General features: G+C 38.5%; 1 protein-coding gene across 2 annotated transcripts in view; it reads right to left on the reverse strand.

Moving 5' to 3' along the window:
* GPR141 (G protein-coupled receptor 141) overlaps positions 1 to 22,166 on the reverse strand; it is a 57,073-nt gene extending 34,907 nt beyond the window's left edge. For both annotated transcript variants that reach the window (XM_081534150.1, XM_081534151.1), the window contains exon 1: positions 22,031 to 22,166. The gene's annotated coding sequence lies outside the window, so the exon portion shown is untranslated. The remainder of the gene's footprint in view (positions 1 to 22,030) is intronic.
* Positions 22,167 to 22,692: the final 526 nt, after the last annotated feature.

Genomic DNA, 22,692 nt, shown 5'->3' on the forward strand with positions numbered 1-22,692 from the left:
ATAATACATGCCCTGCCAAAACCATAGACTCTCAAGAAAGTAAAAAACAATCCTACCAACATTGCCACCAAAATACCTGCCATAAAACCTATCCCTCACTGTATCGCAGAGGAAAAGCTAGAAACTCAGGTCCAGGAGGAAAGAAGAGGATGAAACAAAAGACATGCAGAAAATAGTAGAAAAGCCATTGGCTTTGTAGCCAAAAATGACCGTATGTTAAGTCTGATACTATAAAATTATCAATTTGAACTTCAGCAATTTATTTAATCTCTCTGGGTTCAGTTCCTCTGTGTAATGAAGATTACACTAACAACTTTGCAGAACTGTTAAATGAAACAATAAAGATATGTAAAGGGTCCAGTTTAGAGGCTTGCATTAAGAACTTCTTAATAAATGGTAGCTGAAATGACACAGAATAGTCAAGTAGAGAAATAAGGTTTCAATCACATAAAATATGTAATTAATTGGTATTTTGCACAGTGAATTAGAGGTTCTTTAGCAACAAGGCAGCATATATTGAAGATGACATATAAAGTGACGGAACAATTGCACATGTAGAGTCTGGGAACTTTCATTAAGTAACAAGGCTCAACAAAGACACGTTTAACATTGGAATCACTTAAAACTCAGAAGAACACTTAGAAGAGTCTAGGCAGCAAAAAAAGAAGAGAAATCTAAACAATACCTGAGAGATATGTCTTGGAGACCCTGGCTAAAGTTTATGTGTGTGTGATTTTTTTTAGCAGTTTATCCATAAGAAAGCATTATAAATTAGTATCAAAATCTAATGGTATTTTATCTGAATTTTCTTATGTAAAATTGTTTGACTTGATTGGTTTCATACTGTATATATTTGTGACAGGGCATTTTTGCCCAGTTCTTCACCCTTTCCTGTATGCACACCCTCTGAAGTGTGACTTTGCAGTCCTTCCCACCACAGAAGCAGCTCCCTTGACTTTGCGTTTGGCCAAGTGACTTGCTTTGGCCCAAATACTAAGGCAGAAATGATGGTGTGAGAGTTTCTCACTTAGACCTTAAGAGTTGGTATTTCTGCCCATCCCCATGGCTCTGCCATTACACTGAGAAGAGCATGGTGGGCTAGTACCTGGTCCCAGGAGGAGAATGAGAGACGCATAAAGTGGAGCTAAACCAGCCAACAGAGTCCAGCCTCAGGCAGCAGACACAGATGCTGGAGCAAGACCAAGTGAGATTTGGAAAGCCAACCAGCTGGGCCTAGACCAATTGGTTGACCCTTAGCCAATACACAGTTCCAAGAGGATAAACACTTGCTCGTAATGTTTCTGAGTCTTGAGATGACTTATCACACAACGTTTTTCTGGCAGTATCTAGCTGAATACAGTGTCTTTAATAGGTGTCTTGTTTTTAAAAATAATGTCCCCATCTGTTCACACATTGCTACCAGAAAAGCAACAATTCTTTGCTATCTTTCAGGTATCAAGTTTATGGGTTTTTTTAAAAAATAGTTTTGATTCATAACCCGATACATTATCCAGAGACACAGAGAAAGGTTGTGTGAAAAAAAATTTGACCGATAACTGGCTATTTGACGATATTAAAGAATTATTTGGGGCAAAATGATAGTATTATGGTTATGTTTTTATTTTTTCTTTTTAACAGAGTCCTTATCTTTTACAGATACATACCAAAATATTTATGGATAAGATTATTTTACTTTGGGGATTTTCTATGGTTTTGTTCAAAATGATCCAATTTCAGGGGAGGTGGAATAAACCAAACCAGAGCAGCTGTGGGTTGCATCACCATAGCTGAGCATAGCTAGGCAATGAGTATAAGGGATTTACTGTGCAGTATGATTTAAATTTTCCATAATGACAGTTTTAATTAGTAATCTGAAAAGAAAAAAATAAAGACAGAAAATATTTTCTTTAAAAAAGACAAACGATGGTGAAAGATAGATACATTCTTCCATTGTCTCTGATGAATGAATAAAATAGAATCTAAGGCCTCCTGCGGGGCTCCCTCCAGATCACCAAGTACTCTCAGCTTCTCTCTAGGAGTGCATCCTCACTTTGTCCTCTGAAGAGAGAGCTTTGTGAATACAATCTGTGCTATGAAAAAAATGCAGAGGGAAAGCTTAGTGAAAGCCTGCTGAGCACATAACAGGCATTCAGTGACTGTTCATTTGATAAAAAACACTCCTGGTGGAGGGAGGAGAGGCCAGCTCACAGACACACTGGAGTCCCTGACGCTGTGCTGCCCTGATCTTGCACTCAATATCCACGCCCATGCCCAGTGGGGGTGACGTGATTGTCTGAACCTCACCAGGAAGTTCAGGAAACATCTAGTTCAAGACTGCCCTTCACAGATATTTTTATCTGTGTTTTTAATGAGTTGTATTGACAAGGTATTTGAAAATCATTGCCATCAGTGAAAATCAACACAGCAATAAGATCTTCTTCATCCAGTGAAGTGAAATATTATGACACTCTCAGTGCTGGCAAAGATAAGGTAACACTGCTCATTAGAGTTGAAATGGAGATCACATTTCTAGAAATCCATTTGGCAGTGTATGGCAAGTTCATGAGTAGCAGTCATGTTCTTTGAGGCCATAAACCCTCTGCTAGGAATTATTAAGAGCAACACCAGGAATGTGTACAAAATGTACACACTAGACGCAAAGAGACTTGCTAACAATAAGTTAATTCTGCTACATACCTCTGACCTACTGTGTCACTAAAATAATGCTTATAAAGAAATATTAAATGAAATAGAAAGTTCCTGCAATAAATGACTGTTTATACACTATGATCTCTACTGTATTATCTGAATAAATGTATTTATTGAAAGTAATTTTATCAAATATTTGAGCAGTTGCTTTGGGAAGGTGGATCATGAATACTTTTTATTTCGCTTTCTACAGACTTTTTCAGTGTTTGCCAAATTTTCTTCAGTAATAAGAATATAATTTTCATTATTACAAAAGCATTTTAAAACCATTAGTTCTTCTAGCAATTCCTCCAACATGTAAAATTGCCCTGTATTTCTTTTTTTTCCTTTCTCATTTCAATTTTCTTAAAAAAATTTTTTTTAATATATTGAGGTATAGTTGATTTACAATGAGTTAATTTCTGCTATATAGAAAAGTGATTCATTTTATATATACATGTATATATATCAGTTCAGTTCAGTTCAATCGCTCGGTCGTGTCCGACTCTTTGCGACCCCATGAACCGCAGCACGCCAGGCTTCCCTGTCCATCACCAACTCCTGGAGTTTAACCAAACTCACATCCATCGAGTCGGTGATACCATCCAACCATCTCATCCTCTGTCGTCCCCTTCTCCTCCTGCCCCCAATCCTTCCCAGCATCAGGGTCTTTTCCAATGAGTCAGTTCTTCGCATGAGGTGGCCAAAATTTGGAGTTTAAGCTTCAACATCAGTCCTTCCAATGAACACCCAGGATTGATCACCTTTAGGATGGACTAGTTGGATCTCCTTGCAGTCCAAGGAACTCTCAAGAGTCTTCTCCAACACCACAGGTCAAAAGCATCAATTCTGCGGCGCTCAGCTTTCTTCACCATCCAGCTCTCACATCCATACATGACCACTGGAAAAACCATAGCCTTGACTAGATAGACTTTTGTTGGCAAAGTAATGTCTCTGCTTTTAAATATGCTATCTAAGTTGGCCATAACCTTCCTTCCAAGGAACAAGCATCTTTTAATTTCATGGCTGCAATCACCATCAGCAGTGATTTTGGAGCTCCAAAAAATAAAGTCTGCCACTGTTTTCACTGTTTCCCCATCTGTTTCCCATGAAGTGATGGAACCAGATGCCATGATCTTAGTTTTCTGAATGTTGAGCTTTAAGCCAACTTTTTCACTCTCCTCTTTCACTTTCATCAAGAGGCTCTTTAGTTCTTCTTCACTTTCTGCCATAAGAGTGGTGTCATCTGCATATCTGAGGCTATTGGTATTTCTCCCGGCAATCTTGATTCCAGCTTGTGTTTCTTCCAGCCCAACGTTTCTCATGATGTACTCTGCATATAAGTTAAATAAGCAGGGTGACAATATACAGCCTTGATGTATTCCTTTTTCTATTTGGAACCAGTCTGTTGTTCCATGTGTACTTCTAACTGTTGCTTCTTGACCTGCATACAGATTTCTCAGGAGGCAGGTCAGGTGGTCTGATATTCCCATCTCTTTAAGAATTTTCCACAGTTTATTGTGATCCACACAGACAAAGGCTTTGGCGTATACACATATACATACACTCTTTTTCATATTCTTTCCCATTATGGTTGATCACAAGATATTGACTATAGTTCCTTGTGCAATATAGTAGGACCTTCTAGTTTTCCCTGTATTTCTTAGCTGCCTGATAATAGTTACTTTGGTGACAGACACAAACAACAGCCTTAGATATAGTCAGAATAGCGCCTATAGCTTCTACGTCGATATATAGCTTTCCTTGGCTTAGTTAAAAACACAATAACAGCTCCATCTCAAGGTCATTTTGAAGGTAAAAAAGACACAATGTATAATACAGTCTTTATAAGCCTTTAAGTTCTCAGTTTCCTTTGTATATATAATATAAAATGTTGAGACGTTGTGGGTAAGATACCATACCTGAGCATACAGTGTAATCCATGAAAACTGCCATTATTATTATTACTTTTTTGAATGAGTACTTTAAGCAAGGCATTTGGACTTTGACATTTTGTTTCTGTGCAAACCCTCTTGTATAATGAAGCCAAAGGTTATACAAAGAAAGGATCCTTTCTATCTGGGGTCAGTCCCTGCTCCTGTCCTCCTGTTCCCCATCACCAGTTTCCTGAAGTCATCTGCCTTTTCCCAAGAGGGACTCATGCCTCTCCTGCAACACTGAGTTCTGCTCAGACATGACATCATTTACTCATTTTTCCAAGTCTTAGGAGGGCACTTTTAGCTTTCACTACGCCCTAGGGATGACACCCTCCTTTGTCACCACCCTGTTAGAACTCCCGTTAAGCTGTGGAGGAAGAAATGTGTCTCTTAGCACAAAAATAAATTTAGGAAGAACAGCAACTCTGTGTATGATTGGAACACAGACTGCATTAGGCCGCCTTTTTTGCCAAGTAATTTGTTAGGAGACAACTGGACAAAAACTGCCGACAGAATGAAAGACTAGATCAGAGCTCAGTTCAATAACTAAATTAGTCCTTTACCTAAGTTCAGCCATTTTTCCTCATCATGCTTCAATACGGCCACGTATAAAATTGCATTCTTAAATCTGCTGGGGTTCCGTGATGGTTTAAACCAGCTAACTTCTAGATCCAAAGCATCTCAGAGGTCTCATATTATCTAAGAGGTCATACACTTTCCAATGTGTTTGTTTTCCATTTAAGAAATTTCTTTCATATCCATGAAGACAGTTTCAGCTTCATAAAATTCACATTTTTTTTTTTGAGACAGTCTGTGATGTTGTTAGATAAAAATAATAGCTGTAAAGTTTTTTATTATATTGACCGGAAGTCTACCTTCCTCTAACAAACCTATCATAGTTGTAGTTCTATTTTAGGGATCTTTACAACATAAATGTTTTTCCTATTTTCTTTGAGGTGTCACTTTTACTTTGTTTAATAACAAAAAGGGGAGAAGAGGGAGAATAGTAATTTTCATAAGATACAGAAGTGAAGTTAGCACTGAAAAAAAGTATTTTTCCTTTTAAAATTATATTTTTCATCAACTGAATATTCTTGTCATCTGCCTTTTCTCTCAACTTCTGTATGCTATCATCTTTTCTTATTCAGACAAGTAACTCAGGTTTCCAGCATAATGTGGGATTATAAGCTTTGGCACTGAAGTCCTGGCTTTATTATTCACTAGCTTGGCCATCTTGGGCAACTTAATATCCCCATACCTCATTTTCCTTATCTGTCAGTTGTCAATTATAATATTATATATTTCACAAAGCTATTGCTCTAAATATTTTATTTGCATGTGGATAGTCTACATAAAACACATTATAAGATTTGGAATAGACACTGCACTCCATAAATGTTCATCATTGATAAAAGTGATAAAGTGGTATGGTTTCCAGCACCTTCTCACATGACCAGATGATTTGGACATTCTAGTTTGCCAGTGTCCTTCTTAAATTATAGTGGCAGAACTGGAAGTACAAACATAATCAGGAAAACTCAGAACGCACTGGGATGCTCACCACTTGATCAGGATGTTCAGTTCAGTTCAGTTTAGTCGCTCGGTCATGTCCGACTCTTTGTGACCCCATGGACTGAGGCATGCCAGGCCTTCCTGTCCATCACCAACTCCCAGGGTTTACTCAAACTCATGTCCATTGAGTCAGTAATGCCATCCAACCAACTCATCCTCTGTCATCCCCTACTTGTCCTGCCTTCAATCCTTTCCAGCATCAGGGTCTTTTCAAATGAGTCAGCTCTTCACATCAGGTGGCCAAAGTATTGGAGTTTCAGCTTCAGCATCAGTCCTTCCAATGAACATTCAGGACTGACTTCCTTTGGGATGGACTGGTTGGATCTCCTTGCAGTCCAAGGGACTCTCAAGAGTCTTCTCCGACACCACAGTTCAAAAGTATCAATTCTTCTGTGCTCAACTTTCTTTATAGTCCAACTCTCATATCCATACATGACCACTGGAAAAAACATAGCTTTGACTAAATGAACTTTTGTAGGCAAAGTAATGTCTCTGCTTTTTAATATGCTATCTAGGTTGGTCATAAATTTTCTTCCAAGGAGTAAGCATCTTTTAGGATGTTAGCCACTTGAAATTGAGTAAATTATTCAATCTGTTTAAAACCTACGGATTCTTCATGTATAAAATGGGAATAATACGACTATTCACTTTGTAAAGCTTTTGTGAACATTTTAGTAATAGTGATGTACAAGATACCCAGTCAGTTCAGTTCAGTTCAGTCGCTCAGTCATGTCCAACTCTTTGCGACCCCATGAATCACAGCACGCCAGGCCTCCCTGTCCATCACCAACTCCCAGAGTTTACCCAAACCCATGTCCATCGAGTCAGTGATGCCATCCAACCATCTCATCCTTTGTCATCCCCTTCTCCTCCTGCCCCCAATCCTTCCCAGCATCAGGGTCTTTTCCAATGAGTCAACTCTTCCCATGACGTGGCCAAAGTATTAGAGTTTCAGCTTCAACATCAGTCCTTCCAATGAACACCCAGGATTGATCTCCTTTAGGATGGACTGGTTGGATCTCCTTGCAGTCCAAGGGACTCTCAAGAGTCTTCTCCAACACCACAGTTCAAAAGCATCAATTCTTTGGCACTCAGCTTTCTTCACTGTCCAACTCTCACATCCATACATGACCACTGGAAAAACCATAGCCTTGACTAGACGGACCTTTGTTGGCAAAGTAATGTCTCTGCTTTTAAATATGCTATCTAGGTTGGTCATAACTTTCCTTCCAAGGAGTAAGCATCTTTTAATTTCATGGCTGCAATCACCATCTGCAGTGATTTTGGAGCCCAAAAAAATAAAGTCTGACACTGTTTACACTGTTTCCCCATCTATTTCCCATGAAGTGATGGGACCAGATGCCATGATCTTAGTTTTCTGAACGTTGAGCTTTAAGCCAACTTTTTCACTCTCTTCTTTCACTTTCATCAAGAGGCTCTTTAATTCTTCTTCACTTTCTGCCATAAGGGTGGTGTCATCTGCATATCTGAGGTTACTGATATTTCTCCCAGCAATCTTGATTCCAGCTTGTGCTTCTTCCAGCCCAGTGTGTCTCATGATGTACTCTGCATATAAGTTAAATAAGCATGGTGACAATATACAGCCTTGACGTACTCCTTTTCCTATTTGGAACCAGTCTATTGTTCCATGTCCAGTTCTAACTGTTGCTTCCTGACCTCCATACAGGTTTCTCAAGAGACAGGTCAGATGGTCTGGTATTCCCATCTCTTTCAGAATTTTCCACAGTTTATTGTGATCCACACAGTCAAAGGCTTTGGCATAGTCAATAAAGCAGAAATAGATGTTATTCTGGAGCTCTTTTGCTTTTTCAATGATCCAGCGGATGTTGGCAATTTGATCTCTGTTTCCTCTGCCTTTTCTAAAACAAGTTTGAACATCTGGGAGTTCACAGTTCATGTATTGCTGAAGCCTGGCTTGGAGAATTTTGAGCATTACTTTAGGAGCGTGTGAGATGAGTGCAATTGTGCGGTAGTTTGAGCATTCTTTGGCATTGCCTTTCTTTGGGATTGGAATGAAAACTGACCTTTTCCAGTCCTGTGGCCACTGCTGAGTTTTCCAGATTTGCTAGCATATCGAGTGCAGCACTTTCACAGAATCATCTTTGAGGATTTGAAATAGCTCAACTGGAATTCCATCACCTCCACCAGCTTTGTTCGTAGTGATGCTTTCTAAGGCCCACTTGACTTCACATTCCAGGATGTCTGGCTCTAGGTGAATGATCACACCATCGTGATTCTCTGGGTCATGAAGATCTTTTTTGAATAGTTCTTCTGTGTGTTCTTGCCACCTCTTCTTAATATCTTCTTCTTCTGTTAGGTCCATACCATTTCTGTCCTTTATCGAGCCCATCTTTGCATGAAATGTTCCCTTTGTATCTCTAATTTTCTTGAAGAGATCTCTAGTCTTTCCCATTCTGTTGTTTTTCCTCTATTTCTTTGCATTGATCGCTGAGGAAGACTTTCTTATCTCTCCTTGGTATTCTTTGGAACTCTGCATTCAGATGGGAATATCTTTCCTTTTCTCCTTTGCTTTTCACTTCTCTTCTTTTCCCAGCTATTTGTAAGGCCTCCTCAGACAGCCATTTTGCTTTTTTGCATTTCTTTTCCATGGGGATGGTCTTGATCCCTGTCTCCTGTACAATGTCACGAACCTCTGTCCATAGTTCATCAGGCACTCTGTCTATCAGATCTAGTCCCTTAAATCTATTTGATCACAAGGTACTAAGTAGGTACTAATCATGGTTCTAAGCACATCTTGACACAGTGTACATTCAATGTTGTTATGACAGGAGATGGTCTAGGAGGTACTAGCTGTCTAACTCTAGCATGATATTTTCCCCATAGGCACAGCGTCTGAGCTGACCCCACCTCTGAGAAACCCCATACAGATCTGACCACATCTCTGGCTGGCTCCACTATCAGACACTTTAACAGGAAGGAGGCAATGGAAGAAGAGAAGAAGGTTGAGGAAGTGTAGGAGAGAAAGAGGAAGAGGTCATAGCAGTGATAGAGAACTAGGGAACACTAAGCCGTGTTTACTCTCAGAAAGAGGGAACAGGAGAAGAACCACCAAGAGAAGAGCTTTCTAAAATTTTTCTTAACCCATTCCAGCCTGGGTTTCCCTGATAGCTCAGTTGGTGAAGAATTTGCCTGCAATGCAGGAGACCCTGGTTCGATTCCTGGGTCAGGAAGATCCACTGGAGAAGGGATAGGCTACCCTCTCCAGTATTCTTGGGCTTCCCTTGTGGCTTAGCTGGTAAAGAATTCGCCTGCAATGTGGGAGACCTGGGTTCAATCCCTGAGTTGAGAAGATATCCTGGCGAAGGGAAAGGCTATCCACTCTAGTATTCTGACCTGGAGAATTCCATGGACTGTATAGTCCATGAGGTTGCAAAGAGTTAGTTGGACACGGCTGAGCGACATGGCCTATAACATTTATGCAAAAAAAAAAAAAAAAAAAGAAAAAATAGCCTTATAATATTCACACTGTCACTTGCTTAAGAGGCAATGGCATGAAGGACAAAGATGTGTTTTCCTTTTATTAATAGTTGCATTTTCATGGACTCCATCTTTAAACCTCTCCATTTGAATACCAGATTCAGCTGTCTCTGCAAAGTATAGCTTTTGATTCATGTGACTGAGATTCTTCTTATAGATTCTTTTCATGATTCATTTGTGAATTCTTTAGCATTGTTGGAAAAGTTAAAGGCACTGTAGGGTGATAAAAGATATTTCCACTTCCTCTTAGTACTTACAAAAATCTGGAGGATTGAGAAAATTTCTCTCCACTGGGAGAGTTTAACCTCAAACTGCCTTCATGGATCTTTTACAAGCATTTTGATATTCAGAGTTACTGACAGGCCTGAGTCCCTCTGAGTTCTGAATTTTGGAGGTTCACCCATCCTAAACCAGTGATTCTCAATCTGTTGACAGAGTTGCACCATTTTCCCCCTTCTCTGTATACCCTGGGGTCTCTGACCAAAGGGTTTAGTGTTAGATGCCACCAGTAGTAAGTATCCCCATGGCAATCTGAAGGTGAAATTGAAGAGATGCAATGACTCTTACTGTGTCAAAAGCATCCAGCCTGAGGACTTAGACAAGAGCAGATAAACCCTGCTAATGAAGGATCTCAGTCTTCCTCTGAGTAACCCTCCTTGGAGCATGCATAGCTGTAGTTTTCAGTGGTGCTTTTTTGAGATTCCTGTACCTCCTGATTTCCAGAAAGAAATCAGCAACTGCTTCTAATCTTTAATCTTACAGCCCTTCCAATGGTGTTGTAGCCTCTCATCCTCTACATTAAGTCCCTTCCTGTTTGGAACACCTAGGGTGTTGTTGTTATTTCCGTGATACTCTGGTTGATGCATCAATGCTGGCTGCATGGTAGAATTGCCTGGAAGTTTTTGGAAAACACTATGTGTGGCTCTCACTTCTGGGAAGGGGCCTAGGTATCCATATTTTTTCAGTGCTCTTCAGATATTTCCAATGGGCATCCAAGAATGAAAACCACTGTCTCAATCTCAAATTGAATTCCCAACCTCAGGGTTTGGTTTCTTTTCTATCAGACTTTCATCTTTTTGTCATTTTAAATTAGGTTTAACAAGTCAGGAAGCTCACTTTACCCCCTCCTTCAGTGTTTTCCAGGCAAACTGAAGAGAGGCCAGTACAAGCAGTTTTCAAACTGGCCTAGGTTTTCTGGATATCTGGCTAAAAACTACATGGCAGACGCAAATGCCAATGCAAATATAAGTATATAAACAAATAAAGTATTTAACATAAGTGAGTTTTAAATATTGATCATGCAGTTTGCAAAATAACTGAAAATGTATTTTGAAAATGAAACATATATCAGGAGAAGCAGAATCTCAAAAGACATATTCGACAAAGAAAATAAAAGTTGGAGAGCTCTAAAAGATATGTGAAAAAAATTTCTCAGAATGCAGCTCAGAAAGGAAAATAATAAGAGCAAGCCCGTTGTATATTTTTCTTAGCACAAAAGAGAAGTGACATGGAGGTTAAATTTGTTCCAGAAGAAACGACAGAGAGCAAAGTAAAGGCAATTTTCTCAGAGATAATGGCTGAGAATTTTCCAGATTTGATGAAAGACATTGACCGTCAGGTTCAGTAAGGTCAAAAAATCTTAAGCACTGTGAATAAAAAGAAACCCATACCTAGACACAGCCTAGCGAAACTGCAGAATACCAAGGAAAAAGAGATGCTGATCTTTAAGGCAGCCAGTTAGAAAGGATGGATCACCTAAAAAGAAAAGGCTTTACAGAGATAGGTGAGTTTTTAAAAGCAGCAGTGGAGGCAAGAATATGATATGATATTACCTTCAACAGTGAATGAAAGTAACCATCAATCTACAAAGCATACACAGCAAAATTGTCTTTCAAGAATGTGGACAAGAAAAAGACCTTTTGTACAAATGAAAATTGAAAGAGAGTAACACCAATGTATTCTTTCTAAAGGAACATGTCTAGGATATATTTAAGAAAGAAACGAAGTTATACAAGAAGGAAATTCTAAATTACAAAGGGAAAGAATGTTAATCAAAGAAACTAAATGTATGGCAAGTCTAATCAGATTCTGTATAAATAACAATAACAAAGATATCTATTGGATAAAAATACAAGACAATACTGAAATATTTGGTAATAATATCATGGAAGTTTTACACATAAAAATACAAGTTGGGAAGGGGTTCTCTGTAAATGTGTTCTAAGATCTATGTATCACTTAGAATGAAAGGAAGACATTGTTTAACTTCCAGGGTTTTTAAACTACATGGGAGTTCATAATTTTTTAACAGCACTAGAATAATAAAAATAGAATGCTTATCTTCCAAACTAGTAACGGGGGAAAATGAAGTGAAGAAAAAACAAATTCAGTGATTCCAAAATAAAAGAACATAGGAGAGAAGGAAAGAAAGGAGGAAGGAAGGAAGGGGAAAAAAATGAAACCTACAACAAGGCATACAAATAGATAGCAAAAAATTTAAAGGTAGAACTAGATGCACATTTCATTAATAATTCATTTAAGTGGACCAAAGTTCACAGTCAAAAAAGATTCTCAGATTTATGTTTAAAAATCCATTTGGAGTCCATTATTTAGATATATCTTAAATAAAAGGGCCTGGAAAACTTAAAAGAAAAAAAAATTAAAATGCTATACCTGGCAAACTCTAAAGAAATAAAAAGTAAGAAAGGAAGGGATGGAAGAAAGAAGTTAATGTATCCATTATCATTACAAAATAGGCCGTAAGTCATGTATAATAAATGCTGTATGAAATAGGTACAGTCTATTAAGGATTAGCACCTAATTCTTCCCAGAAAGATTAGGGGAAGAAGAGAAAGAAGTTCAAGGAAGGAAAGGAAATAAACATTTGGCCAATGTTTGTTGAGCAACTGCTTATTCCTGGCCCTCACGCATGTGGTTTATTTGCACTCTCTCCTTGCAATCCTTATGATAACTCTCCCCAGTGTGAATTCTTACTTCCAGGCTAAGTATTAATAGGTTGCCTAAGGGTTCTTATGTGGCTGAACAGGAAATTGAATCAAATTCTATCAAATCAGAAAACTCACTATGTGAAAACTGAACCTTAAGGATTTGTGTGCAGAGTTGACAGATAAAATACAGAGTACTTTCAGACTTAAAATCCAGATAAGTAACAGATAGTTATTTTTGTATATGTATCCCATGTAATATATGGGACATACCTATACTAAAAAAAAAATTATTGACATTTGTCTGAAATTCAGATTTAACAGGGAGTCCTGAATTTTATTTTCTAAATTTGGCAACTCTAGGTGGGGATAAACTAAAAGAGAGTTGAGATGACAGGGCTTATCAGGGAAAATATTAATACATACTCTTTCTGCCATACTCCATTTTGAGCACTTAGAGGACTTATTTTTAACTTACCTAATCAGAAGTGAATTGTGAGATTTATTGTCCCTAATTTTCAAATGGAACTCTTAGAAGTATATATACTATAAGAATGTTCCATCACAATGATATAGTTTCATGCATCTTTGGGGTCCATATTTGCTTCAGTCTGTTTTATTTGTACTTTAAACGGAGGGTACAAATCCTGGTTGAACTGGAAGAAGGAAGCGCCCAGGCTACGTTACTCATAGATTTCCTGGGGCAGATGCATTTTAAATTAAGCTTTATGGGAGGAGAAGAACATAGGTTGGACTCTTCTATAAAAAACAATATTGCCAATATCATAGAAATATGTAGGATCTGGGTAAACAATATTAATGAATATATAAACTATATGACTGTTTCAATTTACCTGAAAAATATCATTGTGTGAGATGCAATTTTAAGTATGAAATTATAAAAATATATATGTCAGCTACCCAAACACACCTGCATTTTTCTGCACATTTGAAGAATGGGAGATTCTAATAAAAAAAAAATCTCTTTTTTACCAGAACAGTGGCATCACATATGCTTGGGGAGACTGAGTAGAACATCTCCTGCAACATGCCTTACCCCATCTTTCCACCCAAAAATGAAGACAACCTGACATGCTGATGGTAGGTGATCATTGTTTTTAACTCAGACACTGTGTTATGCCTTGCCAAAAGAGGAATCTATAAAAAGGGAACTGGAGGTTGAGTGGACATGCAATCTTCTTCCGATGCTATGATGTTACTGAATGTCAGTTTCCGCATTCACCCTAACCCAAATTTTCAGAGTTAAACGTGCATCTGTTCATGTGTGGTCTGTGGCTCTTTCCTTTGACAATGGCAGTTGAGTAGTCATGATAGGGACCAAATTAGCCTACAAAACTCAAAATATTTACTATCTGTCCTTTTACAACAACAAAAAATGTTGCCAGTCTCTGATTATAAATCAAAGGATCTTTTCTGTTGGAAGTAAAGTTGCAGGTGATCCATTCAGAGTGATGGGCAGGAATTTATTCATGAAATCCAATGGTGTCCAAAGCACAGTTCAACAAGGCAGCAACACATCAGACTAGAAGTTTCTGTAGTTAGAATTCAGCTAGCTCTGGCTTCATATCCCACCTTATGTATGTAGATAATATACATGTGAGACTGTTGGGAGGATTAAAGCTAAGCCCGATGCTGAAAGTACCTGCCAAATGTTCGATCTCTTTATTTAAATAAATATTTAAGTAAATATCAACTTCTTCCCTACAGTCTGTTTCATCTCAGAGGAAAAGTACCTGAATACAGTCGCTCTGATAAAATGAGGCAAACAAGGTCCCTGTGTAGTTTTGTCTAAGCACAGGCAAACATAAGATCACAGGACTAGCCATAAAGTGCCAAATACCCCCTTTCCTGGTTAAAAATTAATGGCTTCCTTTTCTTCGCTGAGCATAAAATTGTTTCTGCTTTCTGACAGCATCCAGTATAAAGTGAACCCCACACCTCCTTAGACCCTCCCCTCCCTGCAGTGAGTCACAAACTCAAGTGGTCCAACTACAGGTATCCCTATGGTCTTTGGCTGAAAGTCACTGACAGATGGGACAGTGAGATGGGAATAATGTCAGTTGGTTTTATTTGTATTTTAAAAACCAGAAACTGTACAGTAGTGGTTATAGGGAAGAAAAGTAATAATTATTGAATAATACTATGTCAGGCATTTTAAGTGTTCTTTTTTTTTTTGATTTTCATAATTCTCATTTGAGTTAGATATTGTGAACTACCTTTTACTGACACAGAAGCTGAGGACTGTTGAAGCGACTAGGTCTGTTCACTGTCTGTGTGCTCAGTTGTGTCTGACTCTTTGCAACCCCCTGGATCATAGCCCACCAGGTTCCTCTGTCCATGGGATTTCCCAGGCAAGAATACTGGAGTGGGTTGCCATTTCCTTCTCCAAGGGATTTTCCCAACCCAGGGATCGAACTGCGTTGGCAGGCGGATTCCTTACCACTGAGTCACCTGGGTCTGGGGCATGGCAGATGTGTGTGTCATTTAGAAGTGTATAATGGCAGAGAGAATCACTGTCTTTTCTAAAGAAAGCCAATGTAGTGAGGAATAAAGCCTCTGTCTTCCCCTCTGTTAGCTTCTCTTGTATGTATTGCACCATGCTGGGCACGGGGCCAGGATGCATAGATTGTCTTTCTGAACATCTTAGAACTTTCTCTATTCCTCTTTGCCTTAGACTTAATCCCTTGGAGCAGCTGTTAGTTATGTCTCTGCTATTAGCACTTAAAATACAAGATTAAGAATATGAGGTAAGAAAGAATCAACCACCTAACCCCAAGCCTTCATAGTCACCCAGGGAGATCAGTCAAACCATTGATGTCCAGAGTCTCATAATGACTTATGACCTTTGTATTTTTTCACATGGATAAATTATGTCTTTCCAGATATATTGTTGCTTCCTGGAAAGCAGAGAACATAAACAAATCTTTGAATATTTCTGTTTGTCTTTCTCTCCACAATAGTATAAAGAGTGAAGTAGATATAATAATTCCTATATTTTTGTTACATTTTTTCCTGAAAACTCAAGAGAAACTAAAGAATTTTACATCAAATTTTATTCATAGGAAGAGATCTGAAACAGACCAATTCAACAATATTCCTCTTGGTAGAGATGTTTATAGGGTATTGTATTGTATTGTTTGGTCACTAAATAGCGTCCAGCTCTTTTGCAATCCCATGGACTATAACAAGGTTCCTCTGTCTATGGGATTCTCCAGGCAAGAATACTGGAGTAGATAGACATTTCCTTCTCCAGGGGATCTTCCCAACCCATGGATAAAATCCACATCTCCTGCATCTGCTGCATTGGCAGGCGAATTCTTTACCACTGAGCCACCTGGGAAGCTCGTTTATAGGGTAGATTATGTTTAAAGGAGCATGGACAGAAAGAGATGGAGAGAGAGGGAGAAAGGAAGGAGGTAATTGATGAATGTGGCAGTTTTTTCTTAATTCTTGAATTTATGTTCAAATCTCAGCTAAAGTTTCTCTAAATTAAGTCCTTGCATAGAATAATCTGTTTTAGATATGGTCATGACTTTCCAAAGAGATTACAGTGTAGGGAAACATAAGACCTGCACTAAAATAATCTTATGCAGTCCATGATGAATTAATCATGAGTACCACTGTACCTGCTGTGAAATAATAAGAAGTAAACACATTACTCTGCCCCTGGTTCACAGATCTCCTAAAACCATTGCCATTTGGTGGCATTAAAGGCATGGATCCCAATATTCCAAAGAAAGTAATGTGCCATATGCATTTTGGGGGAAATGAGATGTACTAATTGTTGATGCTGAGGAAACAAACAGGAGAATAGTGGGATATAACTCATTAAAAGTATAGAGCCAGACCACCTTCCCTGCCTCCTGAGAAATCCGTATGCAGGTCAAGAAGTTAGAAGTTAAAACTGGACATGGAACAACAGACTGGTTCCAACTTGGGAAAGGAGTACATCAAGACTGTATATTGCCGCCCTGTTCATTCAACTTATATGCAGAGTACATCATGCAAACTGTTGGGCTCGATGAAGCACAAGCCAGAATCAAGATTACCAAAAGAAATATCAATCAATAACCCAGATATACAGATGACACCATCCTTATGGCAGAAAGCGAAGAGAAACTAAAGAGTCTCTTGATGAAAGTGAAAGAGGAAAGTGAAAAAGCTGGCTCAAAACTCAACATTCAAAAAACAAAGATCATGGCATCTGGTCCCATCACTTCATGGCAAATAGATGGGGAAACAATGGAAACAGTGACAGACTTTATTTTCTTGGGCTCATAATCTCTACTGATAGTGACTGCAGCCGTGAAATAAAAAGACGCTTGCTCCTTGGAGGAAAAGCTATGACCAACCTAGACAGCATATTAAAAAGAAGAGACATCACTTTGCCAACAAAGGTCTGTTTAGTCAAAGCTATGGTTTTTCCATTAGTCATGTATCGATGTGAGAGTTGGACCAAAAAGGAAGCTGAGTGCCAAAGACTTGATGCTTTTGAATTGTGGTGTTGGAGAAGACTCTTGAGAGTCCCTTGGACAATAAGGAGATCAAACCAGTTAATCCTAAAAGAAATCAGTTCTGAATATTCATTGAAAGGTCAAATGCTGAAGCTGAAGCTCCAATACTTTGGCCACCTGATGCGAAGAACTGACTCATTTGAAAAGACCCTGATGCTGAGAAAGATTGAAGGCAGGAGGAGAAGGAGACTACAGAGGATGAGATGGTTGGATGACATCACCACCTGGATGGACATGAGTTTGAGCAAGCTCTGGGAGTTAGTGATGGACAGGGAGGCCTGGTGTGCTGCAGTCCATGGGGTCACAAAGAGTTGGACACGACTGAGTGACTGAACTGGCTGATAGAGTCAGGTGTTCTCTAGTCCCCAATATCTCTAGACAAGAGAAAGCTGGAAGCCAGAATAGACAGGCAGTTTATTTTTTCATGTAATTTTAAGAATACAAGCCAGAATTTGCTTTTTACACAAAAGAACAGATATTATGGTTCCATTTATATGAATAACTTTGAATAGTCAAACTCAAAGAAACATAAAATAAAATGGTGGTTACCAAGGGCCAGGGCAGGGAGGAATGGGAAGTTACTGTTTAAAAAGCACAGAGTTTCTGCTTGGGATGATGAAGAAGATCTGGAGAGTGTTAGTTGCAATGACTGTACTTAATGCCAGTTAACTGTACATATAAAAATAGTGAAAATGGTAATTTTTCTGTTATGTATACTTTACCAAAATTTTAAGAAAAATTACCAAAAGAGTTTTTAGGGAAGACTGTGCTTTTAATCAAGAAAGCGAAATGTTTGTGAGTCTTTTAGCTGTACAAATGGAAGGTAAGTGCCGCTGTGAGTCCTGAACATGCTTCAGACCTAGACGGACCACCTTTCTGTTCAATGGGACTTGCTCTTCAGAGATGATTATGATACGAACTAATTTTTGACATCCTCTAACTGGGGATTAATGCAAGAAGGAAGAAACTTGAATTTGTGGATGTAAAGATAAGGAAGAGAGAAGACCTCTGCCTGGGATGATAAGTGTGCCCCAGCAGCATGACCTCAAACAAGGACTAATGAGAATGGCTGTTGGGAAGAAGGTGCTCCCTAGGCTGAGAATTGTTCATTTCTGTCTAAAACATTGTAACTTCTTAAGCTATTATCAAGCCTTCAATATAGTTCATGGGCCAGCAAACTATAGTCCATGGGCCAGCCATGTGCGTAAAGCTTTTATCTGATCACAGCAATGCTTATTTACTTATGTATCTTCTCTGGCTGTTTTTACACTATAGCTGGAGAATGAAGTAGTTACAACAGAGATTGTATGGCACACAACACCTAAAATATTGATTATTTGGTCCCAGCAAGAGTTTGTCCCAACAAAGGGTGTCATGGATTCAAGTTAGTTGTGTGTGAGAGGGAATCGGAAGGGCCTTGTCTTCCTGTTGGAATAAAGCAGACCAGACAAGTGGGAAGATGACCCACAGACAGACCTGAGGGCAGCAGTAAGAGCGAAGGAAACCCTCTATCTCCAATTTGTAGAATATGTAAACCAGGTCTCAAAAATCTTCAAGAGGAGATTGAGCTTCCTGTCATCGTTTAAGTGAGACCTTGGACCAAGAACAGAAATGAGTTATATATTTAAGGTTCCATGCATGAAGGTTTTGGGTTTTGGACTCTGTCTGGGACTTATCTTAACCACTAAGCAGATCCAGGGATGTGACTCCAGCACAACCTTTATGTAGTTGAACAAATTATTGTTGTTGTTTCATTGCTAAGTTGTATCCGACTCTTTGCAACCCCCTGGACTGGGCACGCCAGGCTTCCTTGTCTTTCACTATCTTCTGGGGTTTGCTCAAACTCATGTCCATTGAGTCAGTGATTCTATCTAGCCATGGTACCCTTTAATACACAGATACTGCACAGGTGCACTCTGTAATCACACCACAAAGTAAACTGCAAGTTGCTGTTTCTGAGGTGGAGGGATAGTGTCGGGAGGGGAGGGGGTGGGATGCACTCTTTAAATAAGGATGTTTCGGGCATAGTGCCAGATTATACAAAGCTGTGTAAGTTTTTCAGTAAGCATTTCTTACATTGTTTTCAATCTTAGAATTTAAATTTCCCTAAAGAAATGAATAAACTATAAACCAGCTATTGTAGATTGAATTGCTCTTTCAGAAAATGAAATTATTCCTAGAGAGAGGAGAGGTATGTTTGAATCTCAAGTCATTTCCCACTCCAGGTAGCTGTGGGGACTCCCCAGCCAACGGAGCTCAGATTTTGCTGTCATCAGTTAACCAGGCACTGAATTCCAGACCGAACTTCTTTGTCAGGGAGCAGAGTGCTATCCTAAATTCTATTAGGTCTGATATTTGAATTGCCCAGGAAAACCTTCCATTTATGTGTAACGCTCCAGCCAGTACAGTCTCCTGCCTGATGCCAAGAATGCCACTATTCATTAACAAAACTTCACTCTCCAGTCCCCCAATCCCAGAGGCCAAGTTACTGGGATAACCTGTAATGTGTGAATTAAATTCAACCAGCTTCACTCTTTTTAAAAAATGACATAATCTCCAGGAACTGCAATCTTTAGTTGACCAAGTATGTTGAAATCCCAGTTACATCCAAATTTGAAAGAAAGGGCAATCTTTGGATTTAGCAACTACTGTTTTTAGAGCATTTGGGGCTCTAAGCCTTCAGTATCTATAATCTCAATGATGGTGTCTTTAACTTTCCATTCATTCATCCTTTTATTCATTTATATATTCATTCCAGAGATGTTGAACACTCAGTATGTGACAAACACCATTCCAGAATGTGTGCTCAGTCGCTCAGTTGGTTCCGACTCCTGTCAGATGACTCCATGGACTGTAGCCCACCAGGCTTCTCTGTTCATGAGATTTCCCAGGTAAGAATACTGGAGTATGTTTCCATTTACTACTCCTGGGTGTCTTCTTCACCCTGGGATCGAACCTGTATCTGTTGTGCTTCCTGCATTGGCAGGTGGATTCTTTACCACTGTGCCACCTGGGAAGTTCCATTCCAGAATACAAAGATTAAAAAAAAAAAAATCATCCTAAAAGAATGATTTCCTGCTCTTAAGGAAATCTGTGGAAGTTTTTTTCCCATTAAAAAAGCACATACTTACAAACACTCAGATTTTTGCATACAATGTTAGGGGATTGGTGAATTACCTTAAGTATCATTCATGAACTCCTTTGGGGTCACATGAGTGAGTCTATATCTTCCATTTTATAATTGTTAAAAATCATTCCTAAGAATCAGAACTGGAAAATTATGGCCTTGAGGCCAGATCTGGTACATTTCTCCTTCTTTTATAGCCTGAGGTAAGAATGGCTTTTATATTTTCAAATAGTTACATTTTAAACAGTTATGTAACAGCCTGTACCGGAGAAGGCAATGGCACCCCACTCCAGTACTCTTGCCTGGAAAATCCCATGGACGGAGGAGCTTGGTAGGCTGCAGTCCATGGGGTCGCGAAGGGTCGGACACGACTGAGCGACTTCCCTTTCACTTTTCACTTTCATGCATTGGAGAAGGAAATGGCAACCCACTCCAGTGTTCTTGCCTGGAGAATCCCAGGGACGGGGGAGCCTGGTGGGCTGCCATCTGTGGGGTCGCACAGAGTCAGACACGACTGAAGCGACTTAGCAGCAGCAAGAGCCTGTATATTATCTTCAATTTTTCCTATTGACTTGCAGAACCTAAATTATTCACTTTCTAGTCCCTATAGAGAAAAAAATTGTCAATCCTTGCCTTAGAATAGTTAGAAAATATCTTTCAAATCACTCAGCCAGTTACTAGAAGACAGAGGACTAGGATTCATACCACTTGATTTCTCATCAATTGGTCTCTCATTACTCCTGTTGATCAATTAAAATATTGACTAACTTATTGATTGAATTAAACCCAATAAAAAGAAAACAAGAAATTGTATATTTAGAGTACTTAATAAACAATTTCTTAGATAAATAATTGGACATTTTGCAGGAAGTTGAAATTCAGAGAACTTAGTGACCTACCCAAAATCCTTACAAATTTGTTAAAGAAGCAAGACTAAGCTCTCAAACTCAGGTTGTGTTACTATTTTTTTTTTTTGACTTCGAGTATTTTCTATCCCACATGTTTGAAATGTAATATTTTTTGTAAATGGGAATAATGGTATGGAAGGAATTTACTTAAAGCAAAATACTTGATCAGATGCTATTGTTAACTTCTAATTATGTGATTTTTAAAGTTATTTTCAGATTCTCCTGTCATGTAGTACTATAAACATGAAATACAAAGAATTATGATAATTATTATCACAAACCACATGTGCTATTTTGAATATATTCTTTTAGAAATTTCAAAGCACCTAATTACTACTGATTTCTTCTATCAGTTAGGGTTTCCAGAATGGTTTCAAAGTATGTATGACAATATTACTAATGATAGAGTTTAAAGATTTTCATAATAAAAATGCTAAAACTGCTTCAAAGATAAACATTTGAATAGTATGTGAAAACAATACCAGATTCCCTAAAGACTTCTTATATGATATTTTTAGCCAGAATTCTTTTTTCGTTCTGACACATTCTGAGAACAATTTTGTTCATATTTAAGCCCTAATAAAAATTGGGTGTCACCCTCAACATCATGTGTACTACACAGGAAGAACAGATCAATTCTTTCTAAAAGGAGGAGTTGCAGTCAGTGTAAATAAACTTGGCTTTTTACAGTAAGACTGTGTGGAGATTCTGAATTAGAACAGCGTTGGCAAGTCCAGCATGCTCTTTTTATGCGTAACCTCCATATATGTGCCCCCCAGCTCAAATCTTTTGCACTTACCTGAATAAGACAGATTTCTCAGGGAAATGTGCAGAGTTGGGCCACCTGACAGACTTCCAAATAGAATTCTTTTCTAATAGCAAGGCTGCTTGGGCATTTCCCTGGTCTGCGAGCACTCATACAGCCTAGACAGTTCACCAAACAAAAGGAAGCTAGTGTTTTAAGTTCTGCAGAGAATCACCAGCAACCACAAAACCTCAAGATCATTTTAGACACATTAGTATTGAAAAACCAAGCTCTTAAAAATGAACTCCAAGTTGCAAAATTACAGGAAGGCCAACTGTCAAATATTTTTTAAGGTTTTAGGACTACTATGAGAATCCATTTTAAAAAAGTATTCAAACTGAATTTTATAGAGAATGGGAAGTGGGGGAAGACAGTGATATCATCAAAACTGAAAAGAAGAGATGAACTCTGTGCTGTGGGATTACTACTCTCATAATGTATTTCAGTGATTGATTAGCTCTGTCATTGTATATAATATTGACTACAATATGACGATAACTTCAGCTCATTTAGTTAGAGTTAAGAAAAAGGATATTAGAATAAGTCTATTAAAGTGCCAGAGGAGGGAAGTGTGTCTGTTCACAGCCTCATTTTTTAGACCCTTAACATTATCCTCATAAGAAAACATACAATCATACAGCTATATTGCAAATATT

This window comes from Giraffa tippelskirchi, chromosome 10, assembly GCF_054371585.1.
Source record: "Giraffa tippelskirchi isolate mGirTip1 chromosome 10, T2T-mGirTip1v1.2.pri, whole genome shotgun sequence".
In the NCBI taxonomy this organism is placed as follows: Eukaryota; Metazoa; Chordata; class Mammalia; order Artiodactyla; family Giraffidae; genus Giraffa; species Giraffa tippelskirchi.